Source organism: Salvelinus namaycush, chromosome 31, assembly GCF_016432855.1.
Source record: "Salvelinus namaycush isolate Seneca chromosome 31, SaNama_1.0, whole genome shotgun sequence".
In the NCBI taxonomy this organism is placed as follows: domain Eukaryota; kingdom Metazoa; phylum Chordata; class Actinopteri; order Salmoniformes; family Salmonidae; genus Salvelinus; species Salvelinus namaycush.
Genome location: NC_052337.1, coordinates 18,736,750 through 18,759,840, shown reverse-complemented (window position 1 = coordinate 18,759,840; position 23,091 = coordinate 18,736,750). Strand labels below are relative to the sequence as shown.

The 23,091-nt window shown below is 45.9% G+C and overlaps 1 protein-coding gene across 2 annotated transcripts in view; it reads right to left on the bottom strand.

Annotated features, from left to right (window-relative positions):
- Nucleotides 1–9,739, bottom strand: part of nek6 (NIMA-related kinase 6) — a 78,692-nt gene extending 68,953 nt beyond the window's left edge. The window contains exon 1 of one of the 2 annotated variants that reach the window (XM_038970026.1): nucleotides 9,459–9,739. The gene's annotated coding sequence lies outside the window, so the exon portion shown is untranslated. The remainder of the gene's footprint in view (nucleotides 1–9,458) is intronic. The other variant, XM_038970025.1, reaches the window with a different exon arrangement.
- Between the last annotated feature and the right edge of the window lie 13,352 nt (nucleotides 9,740–23,091).

Sequence of the window (23,091 nt, the reverse complement as noted above, 5' to 3'; positions counted from 1 at the left end):
CCACCAAGGCACCTGCAGACATTTCTGGGGGGAATGGCCCTAGCCCTCACACTCCGATCCAACAGGTCCCAGACATGCTCAATGGGATTGAGATCCGGGCTCTTCGCTGGCCATGGCAGAACACTGACATTCCTGTCTTGCAGGAAATCACGCACAGAACGAGCAGTATGGCTGGTGGCATTGTCATGCTGGAGGGTCATGTCAGGATGAGCCTGCAGGAAGGGTACCACATGAGGGAGGAGGATGTCCTCCCTGTAACGCACAGCATTGAGATTGCCTGCAATGACAACAAGCTCAATCCGATGATGATGTGACACACCGCCTTAGACCATGATGGACCCGCCACCTCCAAATCGATCCCGCTCCAGAGTACAGGCCTCGGTGTAACGCTCATACCTTCGACGATAAACGCGAATCCGACCATCACCCCTGGTGAGACAAAACCACAACTCGTCAGTGAAGAGCACCTTCTGCCAGTCCTGTCTGGTCCAGCAACGGTGGGTTTGTGCCCATAGGCGACGTTGTTGCTGGTGATGTCTGGTGAGGACCTGCCTTACAGCAGGCCTACAAGCTTCAGTCCAGTCTGATCCTGTGCAGGTGTTGTTACATGTGGTCTGCCACTGCGAGCACGATCAGCTGTCCGTCCTGTCTCCCTCTAGCGCTGTCTTAGGCGTCTCACAGTACGGACATTACAATTTATTGCCCTGGCCACATCTGCAGTCCTCATGCCTCCTTGCAGCATGCCTAAGGTACATTCACGCAGATGAGCAGGGACACTGGGCATCTCTCTTTGGTATTTTCAGAGTCAGTAGAAAGGCCTCTTTAGTGTCCTAAGTTTTCAAAACTGTGACCTTAATTGCCTACCGTCTGTAAGCTGTTAGTGTCTTAACGACCGTTCCACAGGTGCATGATCATTAATTGTTTATGGTTCATTGAACAAGCATGGGAAACAGTGTTTAAACCCTTTACAATGAAGATCTGTGAAGATATTTGGATTTTTACGAAATATCTTTGAAAGACAAGGCCCTGAAAAAGGGACGTTTCTTTATTTGCTGAGTTTATATATACAGTTGAAGTCAGAAGTTTACATACACCTTAGCCAAATACATTTAAACTCCGTTTTTCACAACTCCTGACATTTAGTCCCCGTAAAAATTCCCTGTTTTAGGTCAGTTAGGATTACCACTTTATTTTAAGAATGTGAAATGTCAGAATAATAGAATGATTTATTTCAGGTTTTATTTCTTTCATCACATTCCCAGTGGGTCAGAAGTTTACATACACTCAATTAGTTAACTTGGGTCAAACATTTCGGGTAGCCTTCAACAAGCTTCCCACAATAAGTTGGGTGAATTTTGTCCCATTCCTCCTGACAGAGCTGGTGTAACTGAGTCAGGTTTGTAGGCCTCCTTGCTCGCACATGCTTTTTCAGTTCTGCCCACAAATATTCTATGGGAGATTGAGGTCAGGGCTTTGTGATGGCCACTCCAATACCTTGACCTTGTTGTTCTTAAGCCATTTTGCCACAACTTTGGAAGTATGCTTGGGGTCATTGTCCATTTGGAAGACCCATTTGCGACCAAGCTTTAACTTCCTGACTGATGTCTTGAGATGTTGCTTCAATATATCCACATAATTTTCCTCCCTCATGATGCCATCTATTTTGTGAAGTGCACCAGTCCCTGCTGCAGCAAAGGACCCCCACAACATGATGCCGCCACCCCCGTGCTTCACGGTTGGGATGGTGTTCTTCAGCTTGCAAGCCTCCCCCTTTCTCCTCCAAACATAACAATGGTCATTATGGCTAAACAGTTCTATTTTTGTTTCATCAGACCAGAGGACATTTCTCTAAAAAGTACGATCTTTGTCCCCATGTGCAGTTGCAAACAGTAGTCTGTCTTTTTTATGGCGGTTTTGGAGCACTGGCTTCTTCCTTGCCGAGCGGCCTTTCAGGTTATGTCGATATAGGACGTGTTTTACTGTGGATATAGATACTTTTGTACCTGTTTCGTCCAGCATCTTCACAAGGTCCTTTGCTGTTGTTCTGGGATTGATTTGCACTTTTCGCACCAAAGTACGTTCATCTCTAGGAGACAGAACGCGTCTCCTTCCTGAGCGGTATGACGGCTGCGTGGTCCCATGGTGTTTATACTTGCGTACTATTGTTTGTACAGATGAACGTGGTACCTTCAGGCGTTTGGAAATTGCTCCCAAGGATGAACCAGACTTATGGAGTTCTACAAAAAAATATATATATTTTGATTTCCCCATGATGTCAAGCAAAGAGGCACTGAGTTTGAAGGTAGGCCTTGAAATTCATCAACAGGTACAGCTCCAATTGACTCAAATTATGTAAATTAGCCTATCAGAACCTTCTAAAGTCATGACATCATTTTGTAGAATTTTCCAAGCTGTTTAAAGGCACAATCAATGTAGCGTATGTAAACTTCTGACCCACTGGAATTGTGATTAAGTGAATTATAAGTGAATTAATCTGTCTGTAAACAATTGTTGGAAAAATTACTTGTGTCATGCACAAATTATATGTCCTAACCGACTTGCCAAACGTATAGTTTGTTAACAAGAAATTTGTGGAGTGGTTGAAAAACGAGTTTCAATGACTCCAACCTTTGTGCATGTAAACTTCCGACCATATATGTTTTTTGTTGTTGAAAGATTTCTATAAAACAGTTTTTGCTTTGTCATTATGAGGTTTTATGTGTAGATTGATGAGGGGGAAAAACTATTTAATCAATTTTAGAATAAGGCTGTAACGTAACAAAATGTGGAAATAGTCAAGGGGTCTAAATACTTTCCAAATGCACTGTATATATGTAGATTGTTTAGTGCCTAAAATAAATACATGTAAAAAAATATTTAAAAAATTGGTTCCTGATCTTTCTTGTATCTCTCAGATATAAGACAGACACTTCAGAACAAATGTCCTATGGATATATTTGTTTTACTATCTATTTATCCATGTATGACACTGTTAATCGTTGCGTTTCTATGGGCTAATAGCAGTAAGGCCAAATTCAATGTTTAATAAAATTATTTGTTTATATATATTTTTTGATACCTTAAGGCAGGGATCATCAACTAGATTCAGCTGTGGACCAATTCTTTCTTGACAGGATGGTCTTAGTGCCGGAACATAATTACGAATAAGAAGCCCAAACAGATATAATGTTTGACTAAAACAATCATTTCAAACCTTGTTTACATTTGTATACGATCACTTGTCTCTATTATGCATGGGAATACATGGGAATAGATTTCTTAAATGAATTAATAAAAAAATATATAGATATTGATTTTAGCATTTGCAAATTGGCTTAGTCTCGTAGTGAGGAGCCTATAGTTTGATAGCTAGAGTCATTGGATCTGATTTCCTGGTGTTTTTACAGTCTTTTATGTCCAACAATGAAAAAAATACAAAAGTATATAAATGTTTTTATTTTTATTCAGAAAACTTGGGGGGCCAAATAAAACCAGTTTACGGGACGGCCAGTTGGGGAACCCTGCCTGTGATTCAAAATAAAATAGCTAAATGATCCTTGGTATGACCATCTTAAAACAATTCCATATGTTAGCTTAGATGTAAGGATTACGGCAATTAAAAGCACTGGGCCACTACTGGCTGCCAATGGTTCTGTGCCTGACCTAGATCCCTGGATTCCCTGCTTCCATCCTGCACGGAGAGGACAATGGATCCCTAGTGGTACCTGAGCGACATGAATGATCCAGTTTGCTTGGCTTTGCCCTGGGACTGGGTCATTGACACCGAATGGGAGGTGGTCACCAGGGTGACGGGGCGACCTGCCAGATTCAGCTGGGGAAAGCAGTCCATGACCTTTTGACAGTTTGGCAGATATTTCTCACTTTTCTCGTTCCTCGCAATCCTCCGCAGAGGGAGCATTTGTTCTGTTGCTTTTTTTCCACTCAGTTGGGAAATAAGGACTGAAAATGTGACTAGATTTCTATTTATGACATTAAAATGACAAACAACCTCGTTTGTTGGAAGAAAACGTAAGTCACAAATCCAGTTCTTAAGAAAAAAATGGATCACACATGGCTCCTTAAACAATAACAGCATGGGTGTGCCGAGACTTGTCTTTCCTGTCCTTCCGAGCATTAAAAGCATTATTTTGCATTTGACTTACATTCTCTCTCTTCCTCTATATCTTTCTCTTTCCCGATCTCTGATGATGAGTCAGTCGTAATCGCTTACTGGAGTCTGAGACCGGTGCCAACTGGCAAGCGACCTTAACCTCCTCTGCACTACCAATACAGCTGCATTAATAACCGTTGATTAGTTACAAATGACAACCGGGCCTGGTGCCATGATGTTGGGCACATGTTGAGAGAGATGCATGTGTAGTGGGGTGCTACTAAGTATTTAACTTGGCCATTGTGGTGGCAGTAGGTCCCCTACTTGGTGTTCAATTGAGGAATTAGCTACTTGGGCTTCAGACTTGGGCTTTAGCTCGGCAGGCTATGGCTCTCATGTAGCTGTTGTGCATTGTGCAACCTTTACACAGGGTTTGTCTTGGGTTCTACTTTGATACCCTCTGGCTGGGACATGTTTCGAAATTACAATTATTACACAGTAATCATGTATCAAAGTACATCTTCCTGTACATCTTAGAAATAAAATTCCAAGAAGGCAACTGCAGCAGTATATCTTCCCTGGACTTTCTCTTTTAAATCTTCTAAACTGATCAAATAAAGAAACACATCAACAAATAAATAATCATGGCAATGACAGCAGGGGGGACTCCAGGAGGTGACTTCCAGAAACGGTGCTCGTCTTCAACTCTCCTTTCATCTCTCCACCAGTGAAAAAAAAGCTCAAAAGGGAGCGAGCAGCTAAGCAAGACGCAGAGCGCTAGCGACGACACTAATATGTGACATTGTGTCAGCTCCAGCCCCGTGCAGCTGTTTCCCCTTCTCCCGTCAGCTCGTAGCTCCACACACTCCAAGCCTCCCAAGAATGCCTGGGAAAGTTCTGAGGGGGGAGAACAGACGGGGGACTCTCCGGATATCAATGGCTGAGGCACAGCCCTCTACCACAGAGGAGGAGAAAAACAGCTTATTTTGCATGTTTTTCTTGCAAAACTTCTGTCTTGTCTTACATTTTAATTAGCATGCTTGGTTGATTTAGACTCATTTTCCGAGCAGTCAGACTCAGATATAAGAGGGGAAGTGACAGTGAAGAAGTGATAATTTGCATGGTAGGAAGTAGGTTTCAGATTGGAAGGAACCGGCAAGATTGGGTTGATTGAGCACGAGGTCTTTTATCACATAATGATAATGTGTATCAAATCAGCAATACCATCTGAGGTAGGTAGCTATGGTCCATACCTCCATAAAGATACCTATACATTAGTCTTTCTCCCTCCAGTAATCCTTCACTGGTCCATCATCCCCACACTCATCCATTATACTGGATGATGTGCCGTCAACATCATCCAGTTTAAAGCCCACCTCCCGACCTTGTCACTCTGTGAACCGCATATATTCACCTTCTCTTACTATTATCACCTTGTGCATTTGATAACGTTAATGATATTATTGGCAACTGCACTGGAAGAGAGGGAAATAAAACTGCCCTTTCTCTACTAGCCATCGGATATTTCTGAATAAATGTACTGAAAATCATAGGAAATATTTCCTATCATGGCATAGCATGATGTGTTGTTTTGACCGACAGGGGTTTGAACCTAGCTCATATGCGTGACTGTTTTGGCCCTATGAGCAAAAGCTTATGCATTAGTTCAGGGGGGCTTATGCAAGTCTTCAGGTTTAAGGCAAGTTTACTCATCAAGTGAGCTTGGTTCACCAATCAACATAGTGATACATAGTGAAAAATGGGTCTTCGGTCATTCTTATGGTGAGGAGCTTGATACTTAAACCTGGCTAATACTAGACTAAACGGTTGTTTATAGACAAACGACACCAAAGTCAAATTTACATAATTACTTGCATGTTAGAGTTTTTCGTCATGAATCTTGTTCTGGAGGCAGCTCGACAGAGTTGTCACTAGCTGACACAGCCACCGTCATCAAATCAGATTTTAAACCTAACCCTAACCATAACTCGTAACCTTAACCACACTGCTAACTCTAATGCCTAACCCTAACCTTAAAGCTAATTTTTGTTTCCATTAATTTTTACAGTATAGACAATTTTGACTTTGCAGCTGGCCTATCTAAGGGGAAATTGCTCACTTCTGCCTCCAGGACAAGACTCGTGACAATAAATTTCAACCTGCTCAATACTTGGTAATAAGGCCATACATCTTTTGATCACTAAGTGTAGTTCAGTCCAGGATCAGTCTTAGGTTCCCTTTTGGTGGTTGTGTGTGTGAATTATATTCCACAAACCACAGATGTTATCAAATACATGTTGCTCTCATAACACTGATGAAGCAGATATTGACTTTAATAGGCTTGGGTACGTCGTCACGACTGAACTGGCCTGATTCTTCAGACACGCGGGTCCCTGTTGATCTGCTTGACGGAGGCCACATTTGTTTTTCCCATCCTCTTGCAGTTGCCAAAATTGTTGCGTTGGTATTTCACCTCTGACTCCAGGCCATAGTTTCGTCAATCACGCACACTGTCAGTGCCCAGTCTACAGTTTATTAAAATAACTGCGAGTGACTATGGGGTATTTTCGTGCCATTTTGAATGACAGTGGCTTCCAGAAATGGCCTGTTCCATTTTAAGAACGCTGTCCTACACATGCCCTCACTGCATCCAGGGCCCAAGTGGGCCGAACCACGCGTACGGGTGAGTGGGGCGGGTGGAAGTGGGCGATATCCAATTACCAAAGAGCAATGAGTTAAAGTATGGGTGAGATGGTCTAAAAATACAAGCGTCTATATCGGGCCTCTTGGTCACTCCTTTTGCATTTATGTAGTGTTCTGTGTGACAGCTGCGTTGCGTCAGATTGTAAAAGCCATCAGTCCACGGCCTGCTTTCTATGAAAGAGACCCTACAAGAGGATTCTGTACTCACACAGGCTCAGAGTGGTTCAGGCAGTTGAAAGAAAGACACATATTTGGACTTTAGTTCCACCTATGAGCATCTGCAAATAGCAACAAATGTCAAAACTTTTTGGAGCAGCCATTTTGGTTCTCTGGATCAACACCAGATCAGTGCAAAACAAGGAGAGGTCACTTCCCAGTGAACTTTGATTACCTCCTAGCCTTTTCATAAGCATGATGCCTATGTATTGTAGCAGCCCATGGGAATTGCATGAAGGTCTCTGAAATGTGCATTGCATCTTGGCACGTCATGCCAATACTATTCCAAACCAAAGGGTGAGAAGAGCTGTTCGCTTTCCACATGCTGGTGGTGTTAGACCCTTGTTGTAGCACTCACCACTAGCACCTGCCCGCAACGCAGATGACACGTGACTAATTTTAGCGAGGTATTGGGCCTGGTATGCCCACGCATCCTAACAACCTCCAAACACCACCCACTTTACCCTCATACCCACCCTTCAGTGATTACCCCTGCTCTGGTAACACGCGTCATATTCGTTTATACCACCGCATCAATGACAAATAAACAGGAGCGCCATGACGTGCATCATACTCCGATTTCACTGTAAACAAATGGATCTCTCACATCGAAACCTGGACTAACATCTGGTTATAATTTTCTGGTTGTCGAAAAGGAGAACGTGTAATACAACCTGTTATTTTACACATCAGTAACGCTGTTGTTTCACTTGTATTTTTTATTTTATTCAAACCACAAAGACCAGGGAGATTTACCAATGCCTCACAAAGAAGGGTAACTACTGGTAGATGGGGGGGGGGGGGGGGGGGGGGGGGGGATAAAAAAATTGCAGACATTGAATATCCCTTTGAGCATGATGAAGTTATTAATTACACTTTGGATGGTGTATCAATACACCCAATCACTACAAAGATACAGGTGTCCTTTCTAACTCAGTAGCTGGAGAGGAAGGAAACCACTCAGGGAGTTAACCATGAGGCCAATGATTACTTTAAAACTGTTACAGAGGCTGTGATAGGAGAAAACTGAGGATGGATCAACAACATTGTAGTTACTCCACTATACAAACCTAAGTGACAGAACGAAAACAAGGCACTAAAGCAATACTGCATAAAATGTGGCAAATCAATTAACTTTTTTTCCTGAATACAACGTGGTATGTTTGGGGCAGATCCAATGCAACACATTACTGAGTGCCACTCTCCATATTTTCAAGCATAGTGGTGGCTGCATCATGTTATGGGTATGCATGTAATTGTTAAGAACTGGAATGTTTTTCAGGATAAAAAATAAGCAGAAGGGAGCAATGCACAGGCAAAATCCCAGAGGAAAACCTGGTTCAGTCTACTTGCCACCAATTCACCTTTTAGCAGGACAATAAAGTAAAACACAAGGCCAAATCTACACTGCAGTTCCTTACCAAGAAGACAGTGAATGCTCCTGAATGGCCGAGTTACAGTTTTGACTTAAATCTACTTGAAATCTATGACAAGACCTGAAAATGGTTGTCTAGCAATGATCAACAACCAATTTGACAGAGCTTGAATCATTTTCAAAAGAATTATGGGTAAATGTTGCACAATTCAGGTGTTGAAAGCTCTTGAAAACTTACCAAGAAAGACTCACAGCTGCAATCGCTGGCAAGGTGCTTCTACAAAGTATTGACTCGGGGTGTGAATACTTATGTAAATTAGATATTTCTGTATGTCATTCTCAATAAATTAGCAAAAATGTCTAAAACCTTGTTTTCACTTTGTCAATTTGGGGCATTGTATGTATATGGGTGAGAGGAAAAATATATTTAATACATTTTGTATACTGAATGTAACACAACACAATGTGTAATAAGTCAAGGGGAACGGATACTTTCTGAAGGCACTGTATTCTTGTGAAAGCCTTCCATATCAATTAAATTTTTTTAATTAGACTAAATACATTTACATTGTCAGAATATTCTAAATGTATAGCAGCTATAAAAATAGAATTTGAGCGTGAGTTGAGAATAAAAAACAACGTTTCCGTACTTACTCTAGTAGTGTTGGTGTGGTAAACTGTCGCAACATATGTAACTACAGTGTTGTTGTCGAATTTGACCAACCTTGTTTTTGTCCAACGCTGCCAGTCCGTACGGCAGCCAAACTGCCATACCCTGTAACTACAGTATTCTTTGACGAATGATTCCCCGCAAAATCTAGATTTATAACTTCTTTTGACAATTCCCCAGAACGCATGAGACACATGGAGACACTGGTAAACACTCCCTGAACGAAACAAAATATGCAACAGAAATGACAGCCGAGTCCCGCGCTACTTTGTAACTTTTGTCACCAAGTCAAGTGCTGGACTGTTTTCAAGTTTGCAACTATGTTGGCTACAATGACAATGGTTCTAAAAAAGTAATGAATTCAACACGTTTGAGTATTTTACCTGATTTTGCTGAGTATTATCTCTTCTTGCTGACGTTTTGGAATAAAGAAGGTGTAAACAGAGTTACATTAATCCGTGTTGTGCAACTCCCCCTTCGACAGCTCTAAAGTTCTTTCTCTCTCTCTCTCTCTCTCCGTCGCTCTCTCTGTCCCGCGCCTCTTTTACTGTCGCATGCCACGAAGGCCACTCAAACGAATCTGACCACACTTATTCTTTTACCGGGAGGAGAAACTGTAGGAGGAAGGTCGCTCGTGCAGTCAATTCAATAGTCGAGGGCGCGAATCAACGTCACATGGACTGCATGTTTTTCGAAAATTGGGTCAAACGTCAAATAGCACAGAAACTCAACCCACTGCATATTACTGATGAATAGAGGAATAGGCTGCGAGAATATTTGCCAATGTAGCATATCTATAGCCTACACAGTTTGGCAAACAGTATATATTTTTGAACCACTATCACAAAACCCATTCTGCTTTTTTCCCCTTCAGAGTAGGCCTAATAGTTATACAGTCAGGGCACGTGAAGCATGGTCATGCACTTTCGATACAGATATAATTTAGCACCTACAAAGTTAATTTATGTAACTTCCATATCACACTTTTTTATCTTGATGATATACACCAAACATATTTCATGTATCAACTTGTATTGTTGTATTATTGTATGATTGTATAGGTCGTTTAGATTAGTCAATGTGACTGTTTTGAATTATGCATATAACGATTACTGTATAGACTATGTTCAGACATCTTTAAAAACAAAATGTTTAACCTTTATTTAACTAGGCAAGTCAGTTAAGAACAAATTCTTATTTACAACGACGGCCTACCCCAGCCAAACCCGGATGACGCTGGGCCAATTGTGCACCGCCCTATGAGACTCCCAAACACAGCCGGATGTGATTCAGCCTGAATTCAAACCAGGGACTGTAGTGTCGCCTCTTGCACTGAGATGCAGTGCCTTAGACCGCTGCGCCACTCGGGAGCAGGTCATTGGTTGAGAACTATGCAAGGAAGGATGGTTATCATAAAGTATCTTGTTTCAACACTTCAGACTGAGGATAACCTGGCAAATATGTGTTGTCAGAGCTCACCTGACTGATTTTATTTGTTTATTTTAAAAGTGAAATTAAGGGAATAAAAAATTTAGTTATACAACTCAATTTGACATTCTACATCAAGAATATCTACAAGAAATCTATTTGAACTGTAATCTTGTGTGTTGACCTGCCTTATAATACCTATTAGATTAACATAAAAAAATTATTAGGTCAAAATTACCGTACAATAACCCCAGTGTCCTTCGAACCGACCAACAGATATACAGTCCATACTGTAAAAAGCTGTGTAGTACAGAACATTCTGTAGTAGGCTATGCAGTGATAGACTGACATGTTAACTTCTCTCTGACTTTTAGCCAAGCAACAGTTAAAGGAAAGATACATTCTCATAAAGGAACTCTTGTTCAGAGATATAGTTGTGCTCTGGTGATTTGTGTAATGCCTTGTATGCCCTGGGGCTGTGCATGTTGTGAAACATATCCAGAAAAATGAGTTACATCGCACTGATTCGGAGGCCCACAGCTTTCGAGGCGAGTGGTAGGACAAGCAGACACTTGCTCATAATGTCTCTGACACAAGAATGAGTAACATGGCCTGCATATCCTGTAGGACAGGGTTTCCTAAACTCAGACCTGGGGCCTCCCAGGGGTGCACAAAGCTTGATGATGAGATGATTATTTGAAATAGCTGGTCACTAATAATGTTTACATGCAATTTCACCCACTTTAAACGTACGGTATATACTGTATTCTATTCATGTCTTATCCCATATAACTACTGCTGTACACCTTTTATATTCGTATACTATCTTTACACTCCCCTTGACTTTTTCCACATTTTGTTACATTTACAGCCTTATTCTAAAATGTATATAAAAACAAAAAATCCTCACCAATATACACACAATATCCCATAATGCCAAAGCGAAAACAGCTTTTTAGAAATGTTTGCAAATGTATAAAAAATTAAAAACAGAAATACCTTATATACATACTGTAAGTATTCAGACCCTTTGCTATGAGACTTGAAATTGAGCTCAGGTGCATCTTGTTTCCATTGATCATCCTTGAGATGTTTCTACAACTTGATTGGAGTCCACCTGTGGTAAAGTCAATTGATTGGACATGATTTGGAAAGGCACACACCTGTCTATATAAGGTCCCACAGTTGACAGTGTATGTCAGAGCAAAAACCAAGCCATGAGGTCGAACGAATTGTCCATAGAGCTCCGAGACAGGATTGTGTCGAGGAACCAACACATTTCTGCAGCATTGAAGGTCCCCAACAACACAGTGGCCTCCATCATTCTTAAATGGAAGAAGTTTGGAACCACCAAGACTCTTCCTAGAGCTGTCCGCCCGGCCAAACTGAGCAATCAGGGAAGAAGGGCCTTGGTCAGGGAGGTGACCAAGAACCCGATGGTCACTCTGACAGAGCTTCATAGTTCCTCTGAGGAGATGGGAGAACTTTCCAGAATGACAACCATCTCTGCAGCACTCCACCATTCCACTCCAATCAGGCCTTTATGGTAGAGTGGCCAGACAGAAGCCACTCCTCAGTAAAAGGCACATGACAGCCCGCTTGGAGTTTGCCAAAAGGCACCTAAAGACTCTCAGACCATGAGAAACAAGATTCTCTGGTCTGATGAAACCAAGATTGAACTCTTTGACCTGAATGCCAAGCGTAAAATTTGATTTTATGTTAGTTTATGACAAATGACATAACACTATTGCGCTAATGGCAGCAATAAGGGTGACGTTGGTTCTTAAAATGTAAAAATGGCACTATGGTTTATGTCACTTGGCAAATTTAGCTGATTACACAGGTGTCACAGATTCAAAGCTTTCACATCAATCATGACAGATGCCATGGATGGATCGAAGTCCAATATGTTACCGTAATGTAGTTGGTTTGCGTGCTATCAGCCTAGTAGGGCCTACAGTTGCTGTCCTCGTGTTGAGTGTCTTGTCAACAACTAGACCTCTTCTGGCTGAATTCGCTCTCTCTTTCCCCTCCTTCTCTCCTCTCCTCCTCCTCCTCTTCTCTCTTCCTCCTCCTCTCTCTTCCTCCTCCTCTCTCTTCTCCCTCCTCTTCTCTCTCTTGCTCCTCCTCCTCCCCTCACTTCTCCCTCCTCTTCTCTCTTCCTCCTCTCTATTCCTCCCCCTCTCTCTCTTTTGCCCCTCTCGCTCTGTCCTTTCTCAAAATAACTAATGAAGCACACTCTGCTTCTAATCTGCTGCTGCTGCTTAAGGCAACACATGACTAAGCGCATGTGCTCACACACACACACACACACACACACACACACACACACACACACACACACACACACACACACACACACACACACACACACACACACACACACACACATCACTCTCTGATAGACTGTTGCCAAATGAAGCGGATGGCTTAGTTAGCGTTGCTACTACCTCCCTGAGGACTGAAGTACTGCCGCACCGAACCTAGAAATGCCTTGGTTTTTCTGGGTCAGTGGTATGATGAAGCCTCCATAAATTGCGTATCTTTTCTTATGCGCATGATATCCAGGTCAAGTGGCGATTTTGAACATAATGATGTACCAAAACAGCATCCACGAAAGGCCTAATAACAACTCCTAACATCTCCACAAGAAAGGTCTTAGAATAATGTGAGTGATAACTTTACCATTAAAAGGCCCACATACACCCCCCTCTCCCTCTTCATATCATTGTCACAGGACCGCCATGCCTTGACGCTGCCTTGGGTTCCAACCAGGACAAAATGGCATAAATGGGAAGACAGCAGGGTGATTCATCAAAACGAGGTAAGACGTGACTGCAGTAAGTATACACACCCAGTCCCAGCAGTTTTAAAAATTGATTAAGATCATGCCACCCCTGGTCTACATTTAACCCTGAAGGCAGAGATTCAATCCTCGCCTATGCAACTTTACGTTCCATGCTACAGTATATCCCTCTTCTATCTAATCCAACTGTGGATAAAATCTGTGGATAAAATCGCAAAATGTATATATTTTTTCAACAAAACTTGACTGTTGACATATGTCACCTTTATGTCCAGTGTTTATATAATGTGATTTGTGTGTTTATTACACTGTAACAGTGATCTCTTTTCCCCTTCATAGTTTTCCCCACCATACAGGTCTTGGATTACATAAAGTATGGTAAGTTTCATAGATGTTTGGTAGTGTTCTTGGGAACAAACTGACTCCAGTAAAGGGTTTATTTTAGAGGTGAATGATACATACATGTAGTCTGACAGATCAGCCTAACCCATATTTCCTGTAGCCTTACAAGTGTTTTGCTCACATTGTCTTCGTCAAGGCTTGTCTCAGGTGGCTCACTATCGCCATCTTTGCCTCACCAAGAAATATTGTAATATATTGCTAGATACCTGGTTCTCCTTTTTCTCTCAGCATAGCGGTATTATAATTCAACAGTGTTCTTAAAACATTTCATATTCTAACTTAGTTTTCCCCTTTTGTGGACATGATCAATCAGAATGGTTGCTAGGCATTTTGATAACAAACTATTCTCAGGGTCATACAGCACAACTGAGATGCTCACTTACAGTAACTGCATGCTTCTACATCTGCATTGCTTGCTGTTTGGGGTTTTAGGCTGGGTTTCTGTATAGCACATTGTGACATCTGCTGATGTAAAAAGGGCTTTATTAATAAATGTGTATTGTTTAAAGATATTCTCTGGTACTGGCGTTGACCGGGGCAGCTCTAGCAGGGCAGAAATTTGATGAATTGACTTGTTGGAAAGGTGGCATTGTAACGCTCTGGGTGTCGGGGGGTGTGAAGTCAAGCGCAGGAACAACAGACAGTTCAAATATGGTGCTTTTAATGCACAACTGGCAAACAATGTCCACACGAATTAACACTGGGTGCAACAAACAAATGTCCCCTACACGGAGGACAAAAAACCCAGTCCAAAATACAATTGATGAACGAAACAAACAAACGTTCATCTACTCCCGAATCCAACATACAGCTGAACAATCCCGCACAAAGAACCGTACGGGCTGGCTGACTAATAAAGCCCCACTAATTATAAATCACCTCAACACAGGTGTAACAAATAAACACATAAGGAGGGGGAGGAAAAAAGAGTCAGTGGCAGCTAGTAGGCCGGTGACGACGACCGCCGAGCCCCGCCCGAACGGGAAGGGGAGTCACCTTCGGTCGGAGTCGTGACAGTACCCCCCCTCTGACGCGCGAATGACACCGGCGCGCCGACACCGGCCTCAAGGTCGACCCGGAGGGCGAGGCGCAGGGCGATCCGGATGGAGGCGATGGAAATCCCTCAACATTGACGGATCCAAAATGTCCCCCACCGGTACCCAGCACCTCTCCTGCGGACCGTACCCCTCCCAGTCCACGAGGTACTGCAGGCCCCTCACCCGGCGTCTCGAGTCCAGAATGGCCCGTATCGTATACGCCGGGGACCCCTCGATGTCCAGAGGGGGAGGAGGGACCTCCGGCACCTCACCGTCCTGCAGGGGACCAGCTACCACCGGCCTGAGGAGAGACACATGAAACGAGGGGTTAATACGATAATAGGAAGGGAGTTGTAATCGATAACACACCTCGTTTATTCTCCTCAGGACTTTGAAGGGCCCTACACACTGCGGACCCAGCTTCCGGCAGGGCAAGCGGAGGGGCAGGTTTCGGGTCGAGAGCCAGACCCTGTCCCCCGGTACAAACACGGGGGCCTCACTGCGGTGGCGGTCAGCGCTCCTCTTCTGCCTTCTCCCAGCTTGTTGGAGGGACTCCTGGACGGCCCTCCAGGTCTCCTTGGAGCGCTGTACCCATTCCTCCACCGCAGGAGCCTCGGTCTGGCTCGGATGCCATGGTGCCAGGACCGGCTGGTACCCCAACACGCACTGAAAGGGGGATACGTTAGTAGAGGAGTGGCGTAGTGAGTTCTGGGCCATCTCGGCCCAGGGAATGTATCTCGCCCACTCCCCTGGCCGGTCCTGGCAATACGACCGCAGAAACCTACCCACCTCCTGGTTCACTCTCTCCACCTGCCCATTACTCTCGGGGTGATACCCGGAAGTCAGGCTGACCGAGACCCCCAGACGCTCCATGAACGCCCTCCATACTCGGGACGTGAACTGGGGGCCCCGATCAGAAACGATGTCCTCCGGCACCCCGTAGTGCCGGAAGACGTGGGTGAATAAGGCCTCCGCAGTCTGTAGGGCTGTAGGGATACCGGGCAACGGGAGGAGACGGCAGGACTTAGAAAACCGATCCACAATCACCAGAACCGTAGTGTTTCCCTGAGACGGTGGATGATCGATCACGAAATCTACGTACAGATGAGACCATGGCCGTTGTGGAACGGGGAGGGGTTGCAACTTCCCTCTAGGAAGGTGCCTAGGAGCCTTACTCTGGGCGCATACCGAACAGGAGGAGACATAAACCCTAACGTCCCGAGCTAAGGTAGGCCACCAATACCTCCCCCGAAGGCTCCCCACTGTCCTCGCCACCCCAGGGTGTCCCGAGGAGGGTAGGACGTGAGCCCACCGAATCAGTTGGTCCCGAACACCAAGCGGCACGTACTTCCGCCCCGCCGGACACTGAGGAGGCGCGGGTTCCGCCCGTAGCGCCCGCTCGATGTCCGAGTCCACCTCCCATACCACTGGCGCTATCAGCCTCGAGGCGGGAAGGATAGGAGTGGGTTCGGTGGACCTATCCTCCGTGTCGTAAAGGCGGGACAGTGCGTCAGCCTTTACGTTTTGGGAGCCTGGTCTATAGGATAAGGTAAACCGGAACCGGGTGAAGAACATGGCCCACCTTGCCTGACGTGGGTTCAGTCTCCTAGCTGCCCGAATATACTCCAGATTCTGGTGGTCGGTCTAGATGAGAAAGGGGTGCTTAGCCCCCTCAAGCCAGTGTCTCCACACCTTCAGAGCCCTGACCACCGCTAACAACTCCCGGTCCCCCACATCATAGTTACGCTCCGCTGGGCTGAGCTTCCTAGAGAAGAAAGCGCAGGGGCGGAGTTTTGGTGGCTTCCCCGAGCGCTGTGATAGCACGGCACCCACCCCAGCCACGGATGCGCCAACACGGGCGCATCCGTGAACAGAACCTTCAACCTGTTGAAAGCTCCGTCCACCGCTGCTGACCACCGCAACCGCACCGGGCCCCCCTTTAGCAGTGAGGTAATGGGAGCCGCTACCTGGCCAAAACCCCGGATAAATCTCCGGTAGTAGTTGGCAAAACCCAAAAACCGCTGCACCTCCTTTACCGTGGTCGGAGTCGGCCAATTACGCACGGCCTTAATGCGGTCACTCTCCACCACCACCCCCGAGGTGGAAATGCGATAACCCAGGAAGGAGACGGCTCGTTTGGAGAACACACACTTCTCAGCCTTGACGTATAGGTCATGCTCCAGCAGTCTGCCAAGCACCTTGCGTACCAGAGATACATGCGCGGCGTGAGTAGCTGAGTAGATCAGAATGTCATCGATATACACAACCACCCCCTGCACGTGCAGGTCCCTGAGAATCTCGTCTACAAAGGATTGAAAAACGGCTGGAGCATTCTTTAACCCATACGGCATGACGCAGTACTCATAGTGGCCCGATGTGGTACTAAATGCGGTTTTCCACTTGTCTCCTTTCCGAATACGCACCAGACTGTACGCGCTCCTGAGGTCCAGTTTTGTAAAGAACTGCGCTCCGTGAAATGATTCCACCGCCGAAGCGATGAGAGGTAGTGGGTAACTAAACCCCACTGTGATGGCATTTAGACCTCTATAATCAATACACGGACGCAAACCTCCCCCCTTTTTCTTCACAAAAAAGAAACTCGAGGAGACGGGTGAGATGGAGGGCCGAATGTACCCCTGTCCCAGAGACTCCGTGACATATGTCTCCATAGCCAACGTCTCCTCTTGGGACAAGGGGTACACGTGACTCTTGGGAAGCGCAGCGTTTACCTGGAGATCTATCGCACAATCCCTTCCCGATCGATGGGGTGGTAATTTCGTCGCTTTCTTTTTACAGAAAGCGATTGCTAAATCGGCATACTCGGGGGGAATGCACACCGGGGAAACCTGGTCTGGACTCTCCACCGACGTAGCACCGATGGAAACTCCCAGACACCTTCTAGAACACTCCTCTGACCACCCCGTCTCCACGAAATACTGGGATTGTGCCGGGCCAGCCAGGGAATTCCCAGCACCACTGGAAACGCAGGCGAATCAATAATATAGAGACTGATACGTTCCCTATGATTCCCCTGCGTCACCATGTCCAGTGGAACTGTGGCCTCCCTGACCACCCCTGACCCTAATGGCCGGCTATCTAGGGAGTGCACGGGAAAGGGAGAATCTATCGGCACAAGCGGAATGCCCAACTTACGGGCGAGTCCGCGATCCATAAAGTTCCCAGCTGCACCTGAATCGACTAGCGCCCTATGCTGGGAAGAGGGAAAAAATTTAGGGAAAAAAAATCAAGACAAACATGTGACCAACAGGGGGTTCTGGGTGAGTCTGGTGCTGACTCACCTGGGGTGATCGAGAAGCGTTCCGCCTGCCATCTCGACTCCCAGACGGACCCCCCCAGCACCGATCGGCGGTGTGTCCTCTCCGACCACAGCTGGTGCAGGGGGAGCCTCCTCCTCCGATACCCCTAGGCGCGGTCCCTCCCAACTCCATCGGGATGGGAGCCGGGGTGCTGGGTGGTGGAACGCACAGGACCCTCTCCGAACGCCTGCGGGTAGCCAGCAGATTGTCCAGTCAGATGGACATGTCAATTAGCTCATCAAGGGAAAGAGCGGTGTCCCGACACGCTAGCTCCCTGCGGACGTCCTCCCGGAGACTACACCGATAGTGGTCAATAAGGGCCCTGTCGTTCCACCCTGATCCCGCGGCCAAGGTCCGGAACTCCAGCGCGTAATCCTGTGCGCTCCTCTTCTCCTGCCTGAGATGGAATAGTCTTTCACCCGCCGCTCGGCCCTCTGGGGGGTGGTCAAACACGGCACGAAAACGGCGGGTAAACTCTGGGTAGTGCTCCTTCGCTGAGTCTGGGCCATTCCAGACTGCGTTTGCCCACTCCAGAGCATGACCCGTTAGGCAGGAGACGAGGACACTCACCCTCTCCGCTCCCGAGGGAGTGGGGCTAACGGTGGCCAGGTATAGTTCCAGTTGGAGTAAGAACCCCTGACACCCCGCCGCCGCTCCATCATAACCCCTCGGGAGCGTAAGACGGAGCGCGCTGGAGCCGGGGGATGGAGAGTCCTGAGGAGGGGAAACCGAAGGTGGAGAGAGGAACCCACTCCTCTCCCATCGGTCCATTCTCTCCATCATTTGGTCCATGGCTGATCCGATCCGATGGAGGACGGTGGTGTGGTGGAGAACCCGTTCCTCCATCGATGGGAGAGGGTTGGCTGCTGCTCCTGCTGACTCCATTTCTGCAGGTGCGGGATTCTGTAACGCTCTGGGTGTCGGGGGGTGTGAAGTCAAGCGCAGGAACAACAGACAGTTCAAATATGGTGCTTTTAATGCACAACTGGCAAACAATGTCCACACGAATTAACACTGGGTGCAACAAACAAATGTCCCCTACACGGAGGACAAAAAACCCAGTCCAAAATACAATTGATGAACGAAACAAACAAACGTTCATCTACTCCCGAATCCAACATACAGCTGAACAATCCCGCACAAAGAACCGTACGGGCTGGCTGACTAATAAAGCCCCACTAATTATAAATCACCTCAACACAGGTGTAACAAATAAACACATAAGGAGGGGGAGGAAAAAAGAGTCAGTGGCAGCTAGTAGGCCGGTGACGACGACCGCCGAGCCCCGCCCGAACGGGAAGGGGAGTCACCTTCGGTCGGAGTCGTGACAGGCATCCTATGACGAGGCCAGTTTGAAAGTCACTGAGCTCTTCAGTAAGACCATTCTACTGCCAATGATTGTCTATGGAGATTGCATGGCTGTGTGCTCGATTTTATACACCTGTCAGCAACGGGTGTGGCTGAAAGTTGAATCCACTAATGTGAAGGGGGTCCACATACCTTTGTATATATAGTGTATTTGCCAGGGGGCTAGGGTCAGTCTGTCATATCAGTCTGTGCATTTCTCGTGTCTTCAAATCAAATCAAATTGTATTTGTCACATACATGTGTTTAGCAGATGGTATTGCGGGTGTAGTGAAATGCTTGTGTTTCTAGCTCCAACAGTGCAATAATATCTAACAAGTAATATCTAACAATACACACACTCTAAAGTAAAGGAATGAAATTAGAATATATATTTGGACGAGCAATGTCAGAGCGGCATAGACTAAGATACAGTAGAATAGGATAGAATACAGTATATATATATGAGATGAGTAATGCAAAATAGGTCAACATTATTAAAGTGACTAGTGTTCCATTATTAAAGTGGCTTTCAAGTCTATGTATATAGGGCAGCAGCCTCTAATGTGCTATTTAACAGTCTGATGGCCTACAGATAGAAGCTGTTTTTCAGTCTCTCGGTCCCAGCGTTGATGCATCTGCACTGACTTCGCCTTCTGGATGATAGCAAGGTGAATAGGCAGTGGCTCGGGTGGTTGTTGTCCTTGATGATTTTTTGGCCTTCATGTGACATCGGGTGCTGTAGGTGTCCTGGAGGGCAGGTAGCTTGCCCCCGGTGATGCGTTGCGCAAACCACACCACCCTCTGGAGAGCCCTGCGGTTACGGGCGGTGTTGTTGCCATACCAGGCGTTGATACAGCCCACAGGATGCTCTTAATTGTGCATCTGTAAAAGTTTGTGAGGGTTTTAGGTGCCAAGCCACATTTATTCAGCCTCCTGAGGTTGAAGAGGCGCTGTTGCGCCTTCTTCCCCACACTGTCTGTGTGGGTGGACCATTTCAGTTTGTCAGTGATGTGTATGCTGAGGAACTTGAAGCTTTCAACCTTGTGGAGAGGGGGGTGCTCCCTCTGCTGTTTCCTGAAGTTCACGATCAGCTCCTTAGTTTTGTTGACGTTGGGTAAGAGGTTTTTTCCCTGGCACCACACTCCCAGGGCCCTCACTTCCTCCCTGTAGGCTCTCGTCATTGTTGGTAATCAGACCTACTACTGTTGTGTCGTCTGCAAACTTGATGATTGAGTTGGAGGCGTGCATGGCCACGCAGTCATGGGTGAACAGGGAGTACAGGAGGGGGCTGAGCATGCATCCTTGTGGGGCCCCAGTGTTGAGGATCAGTGAAGTGGAGGTGTTTTTTCCTACCTTCACCACCTGGGGGCGGCACGTCAGGAAGTACAGGACCCAGTTGCACAGGGTGGTGTTCAGACCCAGGGTCTCAAGCTTAATGATGAGCTTGGAGGGTACTATGATGTTGAATGCTGAGCTATAGTCAATAAACAGCATTCTTACATAGGTTTTCCTCTTGTCCAGATGCGATATGGCAATTTTCAATGCGATGGCGATTGCATCGTCTGTGGATCTATTGGGGCGGTGTCACGCCCTGACCTTAGAGATCCTTTTTATGTCTCTATTTTGGTTTGGTCAGGGCGTGAGTTGGGGTGAGCATTCTATGTCTGGTGTTCTATATTTTCTTTTTCTGTGTGTTTGGCCGGGTGTGGTTCTCAATCAGAGGCAGCTGTCTAACGTTGTCTCTGATTGAGAACCATACTTAGGTAGCCTTTTTCCACCTGTTTGTTGTGGGTAGTTGTTTTCTGTTTTGTGTTGTTGCACCAGACAGAACTGTTTTGTTTCGTTCACTCTCTTTGTTGTTTTTGTTGTTTCAGTGTTCAGGTTATTTTATTAAATTACAATGAACACTTACCACGCTGCGTTTTGGTCACCTTCTTTCCAGGACGATCGTTACAGGCGGTAAGCAAATTGAAGTGGGTCTAGGGTGTCAGGTAAGGTACAGGTGATAGGATCCTTGACTAGTCTCTCAAATCACTTCATGATGACAGAAGTGAGTGCTACGGGGCGATAGTCATTTAGTGCAGTTACCTTTGCTTTCTTGGGTACAAGAACAATGATGGACAGCTTGAAGCATGTGGGGACAACAGACTGGGATAGGGAGAGATTTAATATGTCCGTAAACACTCCAGCCAGCTGGTCTGCGCATGCTCTGAGGACACGGCTAGGGATGTCATCTGGGCCGGCAGCCTTGCGAGGGTTAACACGCTTAAATGTCTTACTCACGCCGGCCATGGAGAAGGAGAGCCCACAGTCCTTGGTAGCGGCCCAGTCGGTGGCACTGTGTTATCCTCAAAGCGGGCGAAGAAGGTGTTGAGCTTGTCCAGAAGAAAGATGTCGCTGTCCGCGATGTGACTGGTTTTCCCTCTGTAGTTCGTGATTGTCTGTAGACACTGCCACATACGTCTCGTGTCTGAGCCGCAATTGCGGCTCCACTTTTTCTCTATACTGACGTTTTGCCTGTTTGATTGCCTTACGGAGGGAATAACTACACTGTTTGTATTCGGCCATATTCCCAGTCACCTTGCCATGGTTAAATGTGATGGTTTGCGCAGTTTTGCGCAAATGCTGCCATCTATCGACAGTTTCTGGTCAGGGTAAATTTTAATAGTCACAGTGGGTACAACATCTCCTATATACCTCCTGATAAACTCAGTCACCAGTGTATTCGTCTATGTTGTTCTCAGAGGCTACCCAGAACATATGCAAAATGGAGTCGTGATCTGATTTGCCGAAGGGAGGGCAGGGGAGGGTCTTGTAGGCAAAATGGAGCAAAATGTTTTGGAACAGCCTCTGGAATCAGTACAATTGCCCTGGAGGGTTCGAACATAGGATCCGATTCGGTAAAGTCGTATTCCTTTTCGTAATGCTGGTAATGCTTGTGAGTTATCGTCACTCTGATATCCAAAAGTTCTTCCCGGCAGTATGTAATAACACAAAAAAATGTATGCGCTAATAATGCAAGAAATAACACATAAAAAACAAACTACTGCAAAGTTTTTTAAGAGCTAGAAGCACTGCAGCCCTGTCCGTCGGCGGCATTTTCCACTTATCTGGTGTCCTGTGTGAGCTTAGGTATGCTCCACCCCCCTCCCCCCACCGCACCTGCTGTCTCGACCTCTGAATGCTCGGCTATGAAAAGCTAACTGACATTTACTCCTGAGGTGCTGACCTGTTGGACCCTCTATAACCACTGTGATTATTATTTGACCCTGCTGGTCATCTATGAACATTTGAACATCTTGAAGAAGGTACTTTTGTCAACTTTTTAGCCAGTAGTTCTGAAAGTAGCTTTCACGAGCCAAAAGTGGTCCCCGAACATTGCGTACTAAGTCACATATGTAAATATATGTTCACCATTTCTTTGCTCTCTCACTCTTCAGTTTGTGCATCTTGCTAGCTGTCACTCAATTGGTGAGGGGCTGAAGCTCATTGGCTGGAACTCAAATTGCTAGGGGGCAGGCCCATGTGTGAGAAAATGTAGGGGAAATGGTGCTGCACAGGTTCCAGAAAACAGCCGCATTCAATCTAGGAATTTCGTGGCTAATTGAGGTAAGACAGTAATTCTGCTTATAGATTATGCATGTATGAACTACACCTTGACACATCCAGCCCAAATCGG